The sequence below is a fragment of the Microcaecilia unicolor genome, chromosome 1 (assembly GCF_901765095.1).
Source record: "Microcaecilia unicolor chromosome 1, aMicUni1.1, whole genome shotgun sequence".
NCBI lineage: Eukaryota > Metazoa > Chordata > Amphibia > Gymnophiona > Siphonopidae > Microcaecilia > Microcaecilia unicolor.
The window spans coordinates 765,988,655-766,005,526 of NC_044031.1; the positions used below are offsets into that span (position 1 = coordinate 765,988,655).

General features: G+C 45.5%; 1 protein-coding gene across 1 annotated transcript in view; it reads left to right on the plus strand.

The window, feature by feature from the left end:
• The window catches only part of SMAD3 (SMAD family member 3), a 205,110-nt gene that overhangs the window by 90,493 nt on the left and 97,745 nt on the right, over positions 1-16,872 (plus strand). The window lies entirely within an intron of this gene.

Genomic DNA, 16,872 nt, shown 5'->3' on the forward strand with positions numbered 1-16,872 from the left:
AACCTTTTTTTTAAACCCAGATACACTAACCACTGTTACCACATCCTCTGGTAACGAGTTTCGCAGCTTAACTGTTCATTGAGTGAAAAAAATATTTCCTCCTATTTGTTTTATGTTTAATCATTTTTATTGAATAAAGGAATATGTCATTACAATAACGCAATTATCACAAACTTGTTTTTATCAACATCCCTCCCATCAACGCCCTCCCCCCTCCCCTTCCCCCCTGTCCCTCCCTCCCTCTTATCTCTATACCCCCCTCCCTTCCCCCCCTCCCTTCCCACTCTTTTTGCTCAACCTTTAGGGTACCATTAATGATTTAAGAGTCTACTCCTGGCAGTCGGGGACATTGTGTTAAGGAACGGGCTCCAGGTGTTTTGGAATTGTAGTCCAGCTTTGGATTTAAAGTCTACTATTCCCAGTCTTTCAAACCACAATAGTGTTATCATACGTGTCCGCCACTGGGAGTAAGTGGGATATTGTCGGGACACCCATTCCGTCAATATCACTTGCTTAGCAACTATGATAGACTTATGGACAAAAGCTGTAAATCCCACTGGGACAGGATGGATAAGTTTCGGACGCCCCAGTAGCAGCGCAGGATCATATTTCCACTCTGCCTTTCAGATTCCTGAGGTGCATTGAATCAAGTTTGTCCAATAGCGAACTATGCCTCTACAAGTCCAGAGCATATGTCCCAGTGTGGCTCCAGCTTCTTCACACTTAGGGCACTCCCCCCCAAGGGGAGAGTCCCATGTGGAAGGCTCTTCTCGGGGAAATGTATAAACGGAGCGCCACTTTATATTGTATCTCCCAATGCGAGGTTAAGGCAGACTGTTTACGTATCGTTAGGATGTGTGTTTTAAACTGAGAGACCGTCAGATCTATTGATATATCCTGCTGCCACATGCCCAACAGCTTAGCATAATCTAGTTCCTCAGCAGTGTCTCTGATATGTCTGTGGTGAAATTTAAGTGGGACCCTTTGTTGTGCCGCCAGAGAAAAAGCCGAAGCTAGTTCCTCCTGAACATCCTCAGCCAGGTCTTCCCAGGGCAAGGACTGTACATAGTGTCTCAGCTGGAGGTAGTGGAATTTATCCGTAGGAAGTAATGCAAACTCCTTCTGTAGATCTTGGAACGATTTGAGCTTCCCCTCAGCGGTGATGGCATGTGATAAATACACCATCCCGTTCCGCCTCCATCGCTGAAACGCTGGGTAAAGTAGGTCGGGTTTGAAGGCTGGGTTTCCACATATTGATAGGTACGGAGTGGTTTTTGCTGAGAAGTTATGAAGCTTGCAAATCCATTTCCACACTGTTCTTGCTGATCCCATTATTCCGGTTCTTGTCAATATGTAAGGTATCGGGGGACCCATTGTGTGTAGGTAGCTGCTGAAGTGAATTTCAGGATGTATCTGCAGCTCCATGGACGTGTTCGTGTAGTCTTGGGTACCCCTAAACCAATCATTTATGTGGCGCATGCCACTGGCCACAGTCATATACTTAATGTTTAGAAGTCCCAGACCGCCATATTCTGTCGGAATACACAGTGTGGAGTAAGGGAGGTGAGGCTTTTTCTTTTTCCATATAAAGGTCTGCACTATTTTTATCAGCTTCCGCTCGTCTGCCTTCTTTAAGAATAGCGGGAGAGTTTGAAATGTATATAGCCACCTGGGGACTATGACCATGTTAACCAGAGCAATCCGCCCCATTAAGGGACGCGGTAGTGGCCCCCAAGTTAGCAACTGTTTGTTGGTATCCCGCAATAACCGCAACACATTCTGTTCGTAGAGCTTGGACAAGTCCATGGGGATAAACACTCCCAAATATTTCAAAGAGGTCTGTGCCCATTGCAGAGGAAAGGTCCCAGGCCACGTTGTGTGCATCTCCGGGAACACCTGGAGGGCTGTAGATTTGTGCAGGTTTAGTCGAAAGCCTGAATATCCCCCATAGTGCTCAATAATCTCTAGCAACTTCACCAAAGTTCTGGAGGGCTCCCTCACCACTCCAACAGGTCATCTGCATAAGCTAAAATTTTTATAGTATGGCCCGCCAAGGTAACCCCCTGAAGATCTGGAGCTGCGAGGACCATCCGCATCAGGGGTTCTAGGGACAAGAGGAACAGCAATGGGGACAGGGGACAGCCCTACCTAGTGCCCCGACCGATCTGAAACTCTGGTTCTCTAATACCATTCATTATCACTCCTGCGCGGGGCTGATCATAAAGTGTTCTTACGGCTTGCATAAACCATCCCTCCAGGCCTATTACCATTAATGTTTGAAACATGAAGTCCCACCCGACTTGATCGAAGGCCTTTTCAGCATCTAGGCTCAGAATCAAGGTGGGCACTTCAGTTTGCTGGCTAGCTGCTATAGCCAGTAGGGTTTTCCTAACATTGTGAGCTGACCTCTCACAAACCCCACTTGCTGTGGGCCTATCAACGATGGCAAGCATTGCGCCAGTCGTTCTGCCATTGGAAAAGGTACAGCGAAGGGCGACGAAAATGATAGTGGGGATGGGACGACTTTCCTATGAAGAGAGGCTGAGAAGGCTAGGGCTTTTCAGCTTGGAGAAGAGACGGCTGAGGGGAGATATGATAGAAGTGTATAAAATAATGAGTGGAATGGATCGGGTGGATGTGAAGCGACTGTTCACGCTATCCAAAAATACTAGGACTAGAGGGCATGAGTTGAAGCTACAGTGTGGTAAATTTAAAACGAATCGGAGAAAATTTTTCTTCACCCAACGTGTAATTAGACTCTGGAATTCATTGCCGGAGAACGTGGTACGGGCGGTTAGCTTGACGGAGTTTAAAAAGGGGTTAGATAGATTCCTAAAGGACAAGTCCATAGACCGCTATTAAATGGACTGGAAAAATTCCTCATTTTTAGGTATAACTTGTCTGGAATGTTTTTACGTTTGAGGAGCGTGCCAGGTGCCCTTGACCTGGATTGGCCACTGTCGGTGACAGGATGCTGGGCTAGATGGACCTTTGGTCTTTCCCAGTATGGCACTACTTATGTACTTATGTACTTATTTTTGCCAATAGCTTTGTGTCAACGTTTAACAAGGATATTGGTCTGTAGGATTCTACTTTATCGAGGGGCTTCCCTGGTTTGGGGATTAATGTTATCAGCGCTGTGTTAGCGTGTCTCGGAAAACTTCTCTCTGCAATAACCTCCTGATAGTATTCTAGGAGCGCCGCCAATGCCTCCCCTGATAAGATTTTATAGTATTCCCCGGATAGCCCATCTGGGCCTGGCGCTGACCACAATTTTAGAGTCTTAATCCCTTGTTGCAGCTCGGACATTGCAAGGGGTTTATTTAAGGTCTCTAATTGTTCCCCTGTCAACTTGGTAAGGCCTATCTGCTGTAGATATTCTCGCATTTTTTGTTCCTTGGGGGGCGAATTTGCCTGATATAGGGCTGTAAAGTACTCTGTAAACGCTTGTTCTATCTTTCTACTATCAGTGATGAGGTTACCCTTGGAGTCTTTAAGTGAGGTCACCGACCTTGGGGCGCCTGCATTTTTTATTAATCGCCCCAACATTCTACCTGCCCGGTTTCCAAACCTCTGCAGCTTATATTTGTAAAACAAAGCTGATTTCATTTCTCTCTCATGCAGCAAGCTGTTTAATGCTATCTGGGTGGCTTTCAATTTTTCTAGGGTGGCAGGCGTGGGGTGACGCAAATGCCCTCTTTTAGCCTTTTGCAACTGCCGCTCTAGCAGCAGGATGCTGGCTGCCTTCCTTTTATTTTTAACACTACAGTAGGCTATAATGGCACCTCGTAAAACAGCCTTTGAAGCTGACCAAAACAACTCAGGCTGGGTATCTGCATGAATTTTATGGTGTTCTATATATTGTCCCCAGCTTTTCTGTATATGCGCCCGTAAGTGGGGGTCAAGGTGTAAATGGGCTGGGTATCTCCATTCTATCCCCCCTCCTGGGTCTGGTGTGAGTTTAAGGTCCACCCACACTATAGCGTGGTCGGATATTACTTCTGGGCCAATGACTGCAGCATCCACTAGGTGAAAGAGAGAGCGAGCTAACATGATATAATCAATCCTGGCAAACGTACCGTGGGCCCTTGATCTGTGTGTATAATCGCTCTCTCCAGGGTGACATACCCTCCACGGATCTACCAGATCAAGGGTTCTATTAAACTTTTGGAATTCTCGAGCTCGCGTCCCTCGGTACTGAGAAGCCACCCTCACCTCCCTCCTCAAAGTGCCCTCTGCTCCCACCCACCCCCCCCCCCTCACTCTCTCCTCAATCACTGGCTGACTACTTCTGCGACAAGGTCCAGAAGATCAACCTCGAATTCACCACTAAACCTTCTCCTCCTCTTCATCCTATCACCCACTCCCTCAACTAATCAACCCAGGCCTCCTTCTCCTCCTTTCCTGATATCACTGAAGAGGAAACTGCCCATCTTCTCTCCTCCTCGAAATCCACCACCTGTTCCTCAGACCCCATCCCCACCAACTTACTTATCACCATCTCTCCTACTATCACCCTCCCATCTGTCATATCCTCAACCTCTCTCTCTCCACCGCGACTGTCCCTGACACCTTCAAGCATGCTGTTGTCTCACCTCTCCTCAAAAAATCTTCACTTGACCCTACCTGTCCCTCCAACTACCGCCCCATCTCCCTCCTACCCTTCCTCTCCAAAATACTTGAATGCGCCGTTCACAGCCGTTGCATTGATTTTCTCGCCTCTCATACCATCCTTGATCCGCTTCAATCTGGCTTTCGCCCACTTCACTCGACAGAAATGGCATTATCCAAACTCTGTAATGACCTGTTCCTCGCCAAATCCAAAGGTCATTACTCCATCCTCATTCTCCTCGACCTATCCGCCGCTTTTGACACTGTCAATCACAACTTACTTCTTGACACACTGTCCTCTTTTGGGTTCCAGGGCTCTGTCCTCTCCTGGTTCTCTTCTTATCTCTCCCATCGTACCTTCAGAGTACACTCTCATGGCTCTTCCTCCACTCCTATCCCGCTCTCTGTTGGAGTCCCTCAGGTTTCTGTCCTTGGGCCCCTTCTTTTCTCTATCTACACCTCTTCCCTGGGCTCCCTGATCTCGTCTCATGGCTTCCAGTATCATCTTTATGCCGTCGACACCCAGCTTTATCTCTCCACACCTGACATCACTGCGGAAACCCAGGCCAAAGTATTGGCCTGCTTATCCGACATTGCTGCCTGGATGTCCAACCGCCACCTGAAACTGAACATGGCCAAGACCGAACTTCTTGTCTTCCCACCCAAACCCACTTCTCCTCTACCTCTACTCTCTATCTCAGTTGATAACACCCTCATCGTCCCCGTCTCATCTGCCCGCAACCTCGGTGTCATCTTCGACTCCTCCCTCTCCTTCTCTGCGCACATCCAGCAGATAGCCAAGACCTGTCGCTTCTTCCTCTAAAACATTAGCAAAATCCGCCCTTTCCTCTCTGAGCACACCACCCGAACTCTCATCCACTCTCTCGTTACCTCTCGCCTTGACTACTGCAACCTACTCCTCACTGGTCTCCCACTTAGCCACCTATCCCCCCTTCAGTCCGTTCAGAACTCTGCTGCACGTTTTATATTCCGCCTGAACCGATACACTCACATCACCCCTCTCCTCATTTCACTTCATTGGCTTCTGATCAGGTACCGCATTCAATTCAAGCTTCTGCTACTAACCTACAAATGTACTCGATCTGCAGCCCCTCCTTACCTCTCAACCCTCATCTCCCCTTACGTTCCTACCCGTAACCTCCGCTCTCAAGACAAATCCCTCCTTTCAGTACCCTTCTCCACCACCGCCAACTCCAGGCTTTGCCCTTTCTGCCTCGCCTCATCCCACGCGTGGAACAAACTCCCCGAGCCCATACGTCAGGCCCCCTCCCTCCCCATCGTCAAATCTCTGCTTAAAGCCCATCTCTTCAATGTCGCCTTCGGCACCTAACCTCTAGACTGCCCAACTTGACATTAGATTGTAAGCTCATTTGAGCAGGGACCGTCCTTCTTTGTTTATTTTGTACAGCGCTGCGTAACCCTAGTAGCGCTCTAGAAATGTTAAGTAGTAGTAGTAGTAGATGCCAAGGTGTTGGAACAGTCCTGGTGGGGGTCTATCACTGCATTAAAATCTCCCGCCACGATCAAATCTCCTCCCCCACTCTGTAAGCATTTCCCAGTTAAAGCTTTAAAGAACGCAGCATCAAAATTATTGGGCCCATAAAGGACCAATAACAGCAAATCCCTCCCTGACAGCCACACTCTTAATAGAATGAAGTCTCCTTTAACTCCTTTGTCCAGTACTGTGGCTTTATACGGCAGTCCTTTTCGAAATAACACAGCGACTCCCCCCTTCCTACTCTGGGGTGGGGCCGCAAACACTTCACTAACCCATAGTTTTTGTAACTTGAGATGTTCTTTGTCTGTGAGGCGTGTTTCTTGTAAGCACGCTATGTCAGCTTTGTATCTTTTTAGCGTGGTTAGGATCTTAGATCTTTTAATCGGGGAGCTTATACCACCTACATTCCAAGATATTATTCTAGTGGTCATTTTGTCCAGTTTCACTGTCCTCATCAAATTTGCCCCTCATTTTTGCGATTCCTCTCCCTCTCCAAAGTTTTTCATGGTCCCCCCAGCTCCAGATTCGCTCACACCATCCGTCCCCTTTGTTAATGACCCCGGTGTAAGCCCATATGACCCCGACTTGTGTCATGCCCGATCTTTTGGTACCTCCAATTCTCATATTTAACATGTTCTCTAATCTCATTCCCCCCCTAATCTCCCCCCTCTCTATCCAACCCTTAGCCATCTGCCAGGCCAAAGCCTGGTTTCAGCTGGAGATCACCTGATTAGCAGGGAGCCCTCTCCCCCATTTAACATGTAAATCTTTACTTACTGCAATTGTATTACATTAATACGCTGTCTCACAGCAGGTGCTAAACGTGCCCTCAGTCTTCTTCAGGGATGCCATGTTCCCGCAATCCAGCTTTAGCCTCCTCCGGAGATTTAAATATGCGCCATTGTCCTTGTAGTGAAACTTTCAGCAATGCTGGGTATTGGAGTATGAAGCGAGTTTGCTTCTGCGCCAGTGCTGAGCATAACTGGTGAAATTTTTTCCGTTGCTCCTGGACCCCTGCGGAGTAATCTTGGAACATGAGGACTGGTCGTCCCTCGTGTGTTAGATCCCCTCTGCGAATCTTAAATCCATTCAAAACTTCCATTTTGTGGCGGTAATTGAGTATCCACGCCACTATCACTCGTGGCCTTGTCTGGGTGTCATTTTTACGTCCCACACGGTGCGCACGTTCAAGCACTAAAGGCCCAAGAGAATCTGACAAAGCCAGCTCCTTAGTTAACCAGTCTGTGAGCCATGTCACTAAGTTTCTATCTGGTACGTTCTCCGAGATACCCACAATCCGTATATTGTTTCTCCAGGAACGATTTTCAAGATCTTCTAGTTTGTCTGTGTGTTCCCGGAGCTGTTGCTTGATCTCGTGAATATCTGCGCTGTAGCCCTGTGAATCGTCTTCTAGGGCCGAGACCCTTGTTGCGAGATCCTCCATGTGAGTCTCCAATCCTTCCAGCTTGGTATGATAGGCGTCTATCTTTTGTTCTAGAGCGTCCCACTTAGGCTGCCAGGCCTTCGCTACCGCGGTTGTCAGTTGTTCAAGTTGCGATGCTGAAAATACCTGGTCAGTTTGCTGTGGTTCGCCCACCATTTTGGACTCCGGGGTAGGCACTTTGTTCTTCTCTTTCTCCTTTTCCCCCGGTGCGTAGCGCCATTCCGACTGGGGTTTTATTTATATATTTGTCCATATAGTCATGCTGTGACCAGCTGTTAATTTATAGGCGCTATTGGAGCAGTATAATCGCAATTTCGGGGTGAGGGCCCTCGAGCTGCAGCAAAGCACGTCTGCTCAGCTCATTGCACCACGTGATCTCCTCCTATTTCTTTTATAAGTATTTCTGTGTAATTTCATTGAGCGTCCCTTAGTCTTTGTACTTTTAGAAAGAGTAAAATATCAATTCACTTCTACTTGTTCTACACCACTCAGGATTTCGTAGACTTCAATTGTATCCCCCACCTCCACTGTCTCTTTTCCAAGCTGATAGAAAACAAAACATCTTAGCGTGTCAAGAAATACAGCCAGGACGGCTCTCAATGGTGCCACCTGTGGTTCTGCTTGGTCACCATGTGCCAAAACAAACAGATGAGCTTTAAGAGTGGCCTTAAAGTTTGAAAAGGCCACATGGAGAGCTAGGGGGAGGGTGTTTCAAAGAGTTGCTGCTACCCAAGAAAAATTGAGCTTTTGACAGGTAGCTTGGAGTCTGGAAGTTCTGCCACATGCACTAGTATTTTGTAAAGATAAGCAGGCAGCTACTTGTCTTAACCAAAAAGCACCTGTCCATAACCCCCTGTTATAAAAATTACCATTTTATGTCTATATTGCATAAACTGATTCACTGCTTGATTTTCTGTTCTCTACATATACTTGTCCTGTACTGTTGCTCTTGTACGACAGCTACCCAGAGCTTAAATTCAGCTGGATAATAAATGTCTATAAAGTAGGTGCCAATTATTTTTATTACTGGCTTTAAAAATGCCTCACTAAGCAATTGCAACCTTTAAAGCAAAAAAGGATTACTTGCTAGGAAAACAGACCTGGTGCGCTATAAATAATGCAGGGGGTAGAGTTATAAAGGGGAAGAATGTAGTCAAGGAGCAGTGACTCAGAGAGAAAAGTTCCTGTCCTGTTGCCATTGGCTTTTTCATGTGGCCAGATGCCATCACAGCGATGTGGTTGAACCCTTTTAACGGCTGTCGAGCACGATGTGCGAAAATTAAAATCATAGCCAAAGGGGTAGTCTTGCAACATTGCTTACTTTATTTGCTTTCAGATCACGCTGTCATTGTGTAGCTGAGCGTAGCTGCAAACAGTGGACATAAGTTACTAAGATTAAATAATCCCACTCTGCAGTTGCCTTTTTATTTTAATTTTCCGGATATCTTTTTATAGGATTTGAAGAGGGAGAGGCATAGTAGAGAAGATCAGTCACTAGGTCCATGCAGTCGAGCCCATTCCATCAGAGGAAGAAGATCTGGGATTCTATTGTGCCCAAGAAAACAAGGAGGATGCATCCCATCCTAGACCTAAGGGCCCTGAACAAATTCCTGGTCAAAGAAAAATTCAGGAAAATGATTAGCTATGCTCTCTGGACTTAAAGGATTCTTACACTAGAAGGAATGGTTCCGTGGAAGCTTAACAGAGATTGGGTGGCGATGCCGGTAATTGGGAAACAAAATGGGAGCTGGGCAGACTTCTATGGTCTACGCCCTGATCGTGACTGAATAGATAGGGATGGGCTGGAGTGTAATTTTTAAGGGGCTTCGATGTTAGCTTCAGAACTTAGTACAAGAACAGTGCTGGGTAGGCTTCTACGGTCTATGCCCTGAGAAAGGCAAGGAAAATCAAACTCGGGATATAAAGTATCACCTACCATGTAAAATGACTATAGATAAGGGCCATATGGCCCATCCAGTCTGCCCATCCTCTGTAACCCCTAATTCTTCCTGTTCCTAAGCGATCCCACATGCTTATCCCATGCCTTTTTAAATTCTGGAACAATCCTCGACTCCACCACCTCCACCGGGAGGCCATTCCACGCCTCCACCACCCTTTCTGTGAAATAATACTTCCTTAGGTTACTCCTAAGCCTATTCCCTCTTAACTTTGTCATATGCCCCCTCATTCCAGAGCTCGCCTTCATTTGGAAAAGGCTGTCTTCCTGTACATGTCATATGGCAGAAGTGTGAGACAGAGTTGGAATTGCAGAGGAACATTTTGTACTTTGGTAGTAAATAGACCTATACTATTTAAAAAAATATGTATTTAGATTTTGCTCACAGTTTTTCAGTAGTAGTTAATGGTGAGTTACATTCAAGTACACTGGGTATTTCCGTGTCCCTGGAGGGCTCATGGAGGGTTAAGTGACTTGCCCAAGATCACAAGGAGCAGCAGTGGGATTTGGACTGGCCACCTCTGGATGTCAAGGCTGGTTCTCTAACCACTAGGCCACTCCTCCTCTCCACAAAGGGTCTTATAAAATCTGCTGCAGAAATGCTTTTTATAGCAAGCAAAAAATTTGTTACCTAACATAGAGGCCCTGTGTTAGCTGCTGTCATGGGCCTAATGCAGCAAAAATAGCCCTGATGCAGGAAGTGCTGAGGTGTTCCGCTTTGCTTTTGCTATCTGCATGCACTAACTGCGTGCTAATTAATTGTTTACGTTTTTTTGGAGGGGCCATGGATGTGCTAGTCAGCTAGTATGCTGACATCAGCACGAGCTAACTGAATAATGGAGACGATGCAGGTGCTCTTACCACTTCCAAAATAGGAGGGTGTAAGTGCTCCCATGTTAATTTATTTTTAATGGTCACGCACTGTTAACATTAGCACACTGCCCCCCCCCCCCCCCAAAAAAAAAAGACAAAAAGACCAATTTTTCGGCCGCACTAGAAATGGGCTTAGTACGCAGGAAAGACCCAGTGTAAGGGTTCGTTAAGCCCATTTTTTTAATACAGGTTAGAGAAAGGGCTCAAAATGCAAAAATGAATCTAAACAGAAAGAGTAAAAAACATGTTTGAACTTTTCATACTGTAAATGAAACAGCACAAAATTATTATTTGAGAAACCTTGTTATACTGAAGCTCGGAGGTAACATATATAATAACATAGTAAGTGACGGCAGATAAACACCTGAATGGTCCATCCAGTCATCCATTTTGGTCCATCCATCCATCCATCCATCCATCCATTTTGCTGTCTAAAAATGCAGCTCAGAATGTTAAACATGTACAGGAGTGTGAAGACGTACACGAGGCCCTCAGCTAAAACCATTTTAGAAATTCATAGTGACAGTGCTTAATAGTAGGTTTCAAGCAACACTGCTTTCTATTTTGACTCACTGGAGCTGTTACTGGATTTTTCCTGTAATGGTAGAAGTTCTTGATCAACAACAGTATGCCATTTGTTTTCACTACTTAAAAATATGCTTCAATCCAAGAGAAAAAAAATGTAGCCTCAGGAAGATCAATATTGGTTTTAGACTTTGTTTTTAAATTCACATATTAGTAGTTTAGTTTCACGGGTCTGTACTGTGGTGGAAAGGGAGGAAGGAAGCAAGTAAAAGGGATTTAAGCAGTTCATTTCTCTTTCTTACATTCATACCCACCTTAGTTTCATAAAATAGGAGTTACACAAGACTAAACTGAAATCTTGTATGTCATGTTTTATGCATAGGCAAGAAAAATGTTGAAACGATTGGTTGATGGGATTTCAGTAAAGTTAAGCCTGAATTTAATAAAAAATCAGACAAAATTAATACTGTGAACTGATGTAGTAATAGGGTGTTTATCAAGATCCAAGCACAAACTTTTGAAGTTGGATATACTAGGACTATCACGACGGATAATCATGTAAATAGTAACATAGTAACGTGGAGGGGCATAATCGAACGGGGCCGGCCATCTATAAGGGCAGCCATCTTCAACGTTTGGGCCGGCTTTAGAGATGGCCGGCATTGGTTTTCAGCGATAATGGAAACTAATGGCAGCCATCTCAAACCCAGCCAAATCCAAGGCATTTGGTCATGGGAGGAGCCAGCATTTGTAGTGCACTAGTCCCCTCACATGCCAGGACACCAACCGGGCACCCTAGGAGGCACTGCAGTGTACTTCAAAAATTGCTACCAGGTGCATACCTCCCTTATCTTGTGTGCTGAGCCCTGCAAAACCCACTACCCACAACTGTACACCACTATCATAGCCCTTAGGGATGAAGGGGGGCACCTACATGTGGGTATAGTGGGTTTTTGGGGGGGGGGGTTGGAAGGCTCCCATTTACCACCACAAGTGTAACAGGTGGGGGGGGGGGGATGGGCCTGGGTCCACCTGCCTGAAGTGCGCTGCACCCACTAAAAACTGCTCCAGGGACCTGCATACTGCTGTGATGGAGCTGGGTATGACATTTGATGCTGGCATAGAGGCTGGCAAAAAATGTTTTTTAATTTTTTTTTTTTTTTGATTGGGAGAGGGTTGGTGACCACTGGAGGAGTCAGGGGAGGTCATCCCCGATTCCCTCCGGTGGTCATCTGTTCAGTTGGGACACCTTTTTGAGGCTTGGTCGTGAACAAAAAGGGACATCTAAAGTCGGCCATATGCTCTTTAGGGCCGGCTTTCTTTTTTCCATTATTGAGCGAAGCTGGCCATCTCGTAACCACACCCCCGTCCCGCCTTCTGTGCCCTGCCGACACGCCCCCTAGAAGTTTGGCCGGCTCCGCGACGTAAAGCAGTTGAAGCTGGCCAAAATCGGCTTTCGATAATACCCATTTGGCCAGATTTAGGAGATGGCCGGCCTTCTCGTTCGAAAATAAGCAGGATAGTAACATAGTGGATGACGGCAGAAAAAGACCGTAGAAGTCTGCCCAGCACTAGCCCCGCCTCCCAACCGCCAGCCCCGCCTCCCACCATCGGCTCCGCCACCCAGTCTCAGCTAAGCTTCTGAGGATCCATTCCCAAAGGCTTTAAAATCCTGCTTTCTCGCACATGTGGAGCTGAGCACTGCTTAGCTGTGGTTTGCTTTAAGTGTTTCTGCTTACCTATTTTCATTTTAATTCTAATACATGAGCCTTCCATCATTCTTATTTCGGACACCGATACCATATTGCCCAAGCTGTACTTTACGATCTTGCCAGCAGAATCTTCTGGTGGTTCCATTTTTCTCTTTTATTCAGTTTGCCGACACTCGTGCCTCAATATTTGGTGTCATTGGACCGACACTCTGGAACAATTTTCCATTATACTTACGATTAGAGACTTCTTACCAAAAGTTCAAAACTGGACATGTCGAGCTGTTTTGAAAAAGCTTGTAACACTTAATAACTTTTTTTTTTATTATATCAGGATGCAAGTTGGTAGAGGCGCTTAATCTGGAAGCTTGAGAAAACAAAACTAATCTTTCTGTTTGTCCTCTAATCATATAAATGGCATTCCTTTTCTTTTCACCTAGAATAATTTAAATTGTAAACTGCGTAGATGTATTACGATACATAGTACATCAAACTTTAATAAACTTGAAACTATTTCTACTTGTATTGCTCTGGCATATATTGCTTAGACGGTTGCTGAATGTAGACCTGATTTATTAAAAAAAAAAAAAAAAACACTTGCCTTGTTTCTCTAATAAAGAAAACTGCTAATTTTCTAGCTATCTGGTCTTTCTACACTATAGTGCCTTGGCAAATTGATGAAAGTTTGCTCTTTGGCCTATAAAAGAGATTTGGGTTGCCCTCTGTTGAGGTACTGGAGGTCCCAGTAATCAAAATGCTTATTATTCAATACAGTTGCTACAGTGCTCTGATCCTGAGACAAACCATTTGGAGCCTTAGAGCTTGGCCCATCTGTCTTCAGCTCTCTGCTCTGAAAAAAGAGCTGACTCAGCTCAGGGAGCAATCAGCTGCTATAAAAATAACTTCCCCCTCCAAGTTTCCACCCCCCCTCCCACAAAGAAACAACTTAGGAGAATAGATGGATCACAGTAGAATCTGGCAGGGCCAACCTGCAACACAGACATTCACTCCCCTAAAGGATACCCCTGAAACGTGTCTTCTCAATGTTGGGAAATGATGATGTCACAATAGCAGAACCCAAATTAAACCTTAGGAAATAGAAATGACATTCCGCGTACCAAAATGCCTGAGAAAACAGAAAATTGTCTCTCCTTAGAGAGACTATTATTAGAAACACAGTTCAAGGGACAAAAAAGAGGGTACATGTCTCCCAGGATCCTCATCTAGCAGGAACACAGACCAAATTTTTAGGCCTGATTATATAGCCAGGCTTTACAGTGCTTGCTAAAAAGACAGGTAATCAGCAAACAAAGGCTCAACAGCCAAGAAAGATCTTCTTTGGATTTCTGGAGGCTGCAGAAAGCATCTGCTGACTGAAACTTTGAAGAGTACTTTCTAGAATATGCATGATACTTCAGTTGAGTCAAGGAGTAGCCTAGTGGTTATTTATTTAGATTTTGCTCACACCTTTTTCAGTAGTACTTCAAGGTGAGTTACATTCAGGTACTCTGGATATTTCTGTGTCCCAGGAGGGCTCACAATCTAAGTTTGTACCTGAGGCAATGGAGGGTTAAGTGACTTACAGCAGTGGGGTTTGAACTGGCCACCTCTGGATTGCAAGACCAGTGCTCTAACCACTAGGCCACTCCTCCATGCAGTGGGCTAAGAATGGGGGGGGGGGGGACTGGGTTCAATTCCCACTGCAGCCCCTTGTGAGCTTAAGCAAGTCACTTAACTCTCCGTTGCCCCAGGTGCAAAACTTTAAATTGGGAGACCACTAGGGTATTTCTATTTCATCTCTCTCAATAAAGTTCCCTGTCATCTATTCTAATGCTCATGCTTATCGAAGATAAACATCTATTCGTATGCTGAATTGCAGGAGAGCCTTCACATTTTATACAAGTCATACAGAGACCAGTAGAAAGACTGCACGACTCTTTATATTATTGCATGATCCAGACTGGTAGGGAATGGCCATAATAAAAAGAATGATGTCTAATTGGTTGATGGACTACACCCATTTTTTGGTACCAGCAAACTAGACTCTCCATGCAAAACAAAAAGCACATCAGGTCAGGGCAGTGTCAGTCCATTTCTAGAGCGGCCGTGTTTGTGCTTGCTGCATACCTTTACCTCATGTTGTTGACTGAGTCATTCTTCAACAACATGCACTGCAATAGGACATGTAGTTTTGAAAATTCTTTTGTTTAGGTAAAATTTCTAAATTCTAAAGACAACTTTGGTTGTTAATGTGTTCCACCTCCAAAATTACCTATTTTAAAGCTTCTTCTTTCTGTAAAGGTGGCTACATTCTAAAGCAACCCTCAGCTGGAGAAGGTCCACTGTGCAGCTGATTTAGCCTGCTTGTCAATGTGTTTTCCGTAGACGGTAGGATAAATCAGACACACAAACACTCCCAGCTCCCAGAGAGTTGACATAAAGCTTTGTATGGATTAACTAAAGTACCTCTGTAGGGTGTGATGCACAGGAAGGTACATATGTGCTCAGAAACTTTTGCTAATTGTTTCTGAGCTCTGAGGCCCTGATTCTCAAAACTCCAGCACTGCCACCACAGCGCCCCAAAACAACTCCCTGATGCTCGACACTAATAGTATGCAAATGATATGCGTGCTGTTAGCATCGAGCATTAGGAAGTCTGCTGTGCCAGGGGCATGTGCTCAACAGCTGTGCGTAAGCAAGCCTCTTGTTCACGTGTCCAGTCCAACGGGGGGAGAGGCAATGCGGCAAAAGCAGAGGAAACCGTCCCGGGAATGAGGGGCAGTAGAATGGGAGCTGCAGCCTGCATGTCTTCGCTCCTCTCGCACAGCCTCTCCGCCACCCCCTCACATTCCCGCAGCATTCCAGCTTCGGTTGCCATGGGGGAAGAGGATTCCCTTGCCTCCTTCACAACTGAAACTTCACGTCTGCGCCTGACATGTCCCTCTGTACAGGAAAAAGATTGGCTATATAGGAAGGAATAGGACTTCCAACCTGTTACCTTGCTGGACAGTTCAGTAACACTTGCTCCGAGCTGGCGTTGGGTTTTGTGTGGGAGGGCGCCCTTCTTCAGGGACGCTGTTCTCTGTGCATTGAATGGAATTTGAAATGACCTCATTTTAATCCTTTTGCCTACATTTGCATGCGATTAGCGCTGATTGCTGGCAAGCTCTTGTTTGCTGCCGTAAGGGTCTTCTGAACATTATGCACTGGCAAACATGGCCGCTAGTCTGGTGCTAATGGCCTCTAGCGCCCGCGTTTGCTTCTGAGCATCGGGGGCCTGAGAGAGCTACTCCATCCTGGTGGCATTGAATGACATCATCCACTTTAACATCTATTTTACCCTGCTGTCTGCAGAGAACACGGCAACTTTGCTTTACTAAGTATTTTGCCATGTAAATGTTGACGTACAGAGTCGGATTTAATAAGAGATGCTTTACGATAGTGAGACCGTCTATTGGGGTGGGCAGGTCAGTTGGTCGGTCTGTCTCTCTGTCTGTACACATAGGTTTGATTGCCCATATGCTACTCATTCTTTGAAATACTAACAAATATTTATTTTTATTTATTTATTACATTTGTACCCGGCGCTTTCCCACTCAAAGCAGGTTCAATGCGGCTTACATAGTAATTGGGATTACAAAGTATTGGTGGAGAGAAATAAGTTGAGTATTATCGGAGTAATAAAAGAAATAGGAATGTAGAAATGCAGGGATGAGGGGAGTAAGAGAAGTATGAGCAAGGGTAAGTGAGCAATTGGAGGGTAGATGAGGCGGAGGGGAATGGGCAAGAGTGAAGGGAGTAGGAGAGGTGTGAGTAAGGGTAGGTGAGCATTGGGGGAGGGGTTGATGAGGCGAAAGGGGATAAGCAGGGGAAAATGAGGCGGGCGATGTAGTCTGGGTCGTTGTCATTGTCTCCTGGATATGTGATGAATAGATGGGTTTGTGGGAATTAATATACCTATCAGTCTCCAACTTTGTCAAATCTGTAGTAGATATGGGGTAAGGATGAGGGTTTTACTAGGAAAATATTGATGCAGGAGGACACTGTAATTAATGGGATTATATTTTTCAAAATCAAAGATGGTTGTTGTTCTGCCTGCCATGTATATTATTACATTCTGTGAGCAAATTACTTTTTCCATTTGCAGACGTATAATTTTCTTTGAAGGCAGTAAGAATCTTGTTATGGGTATTACTGTAGTTTATACACTGATGACTTGCCAGTCATTTCACTC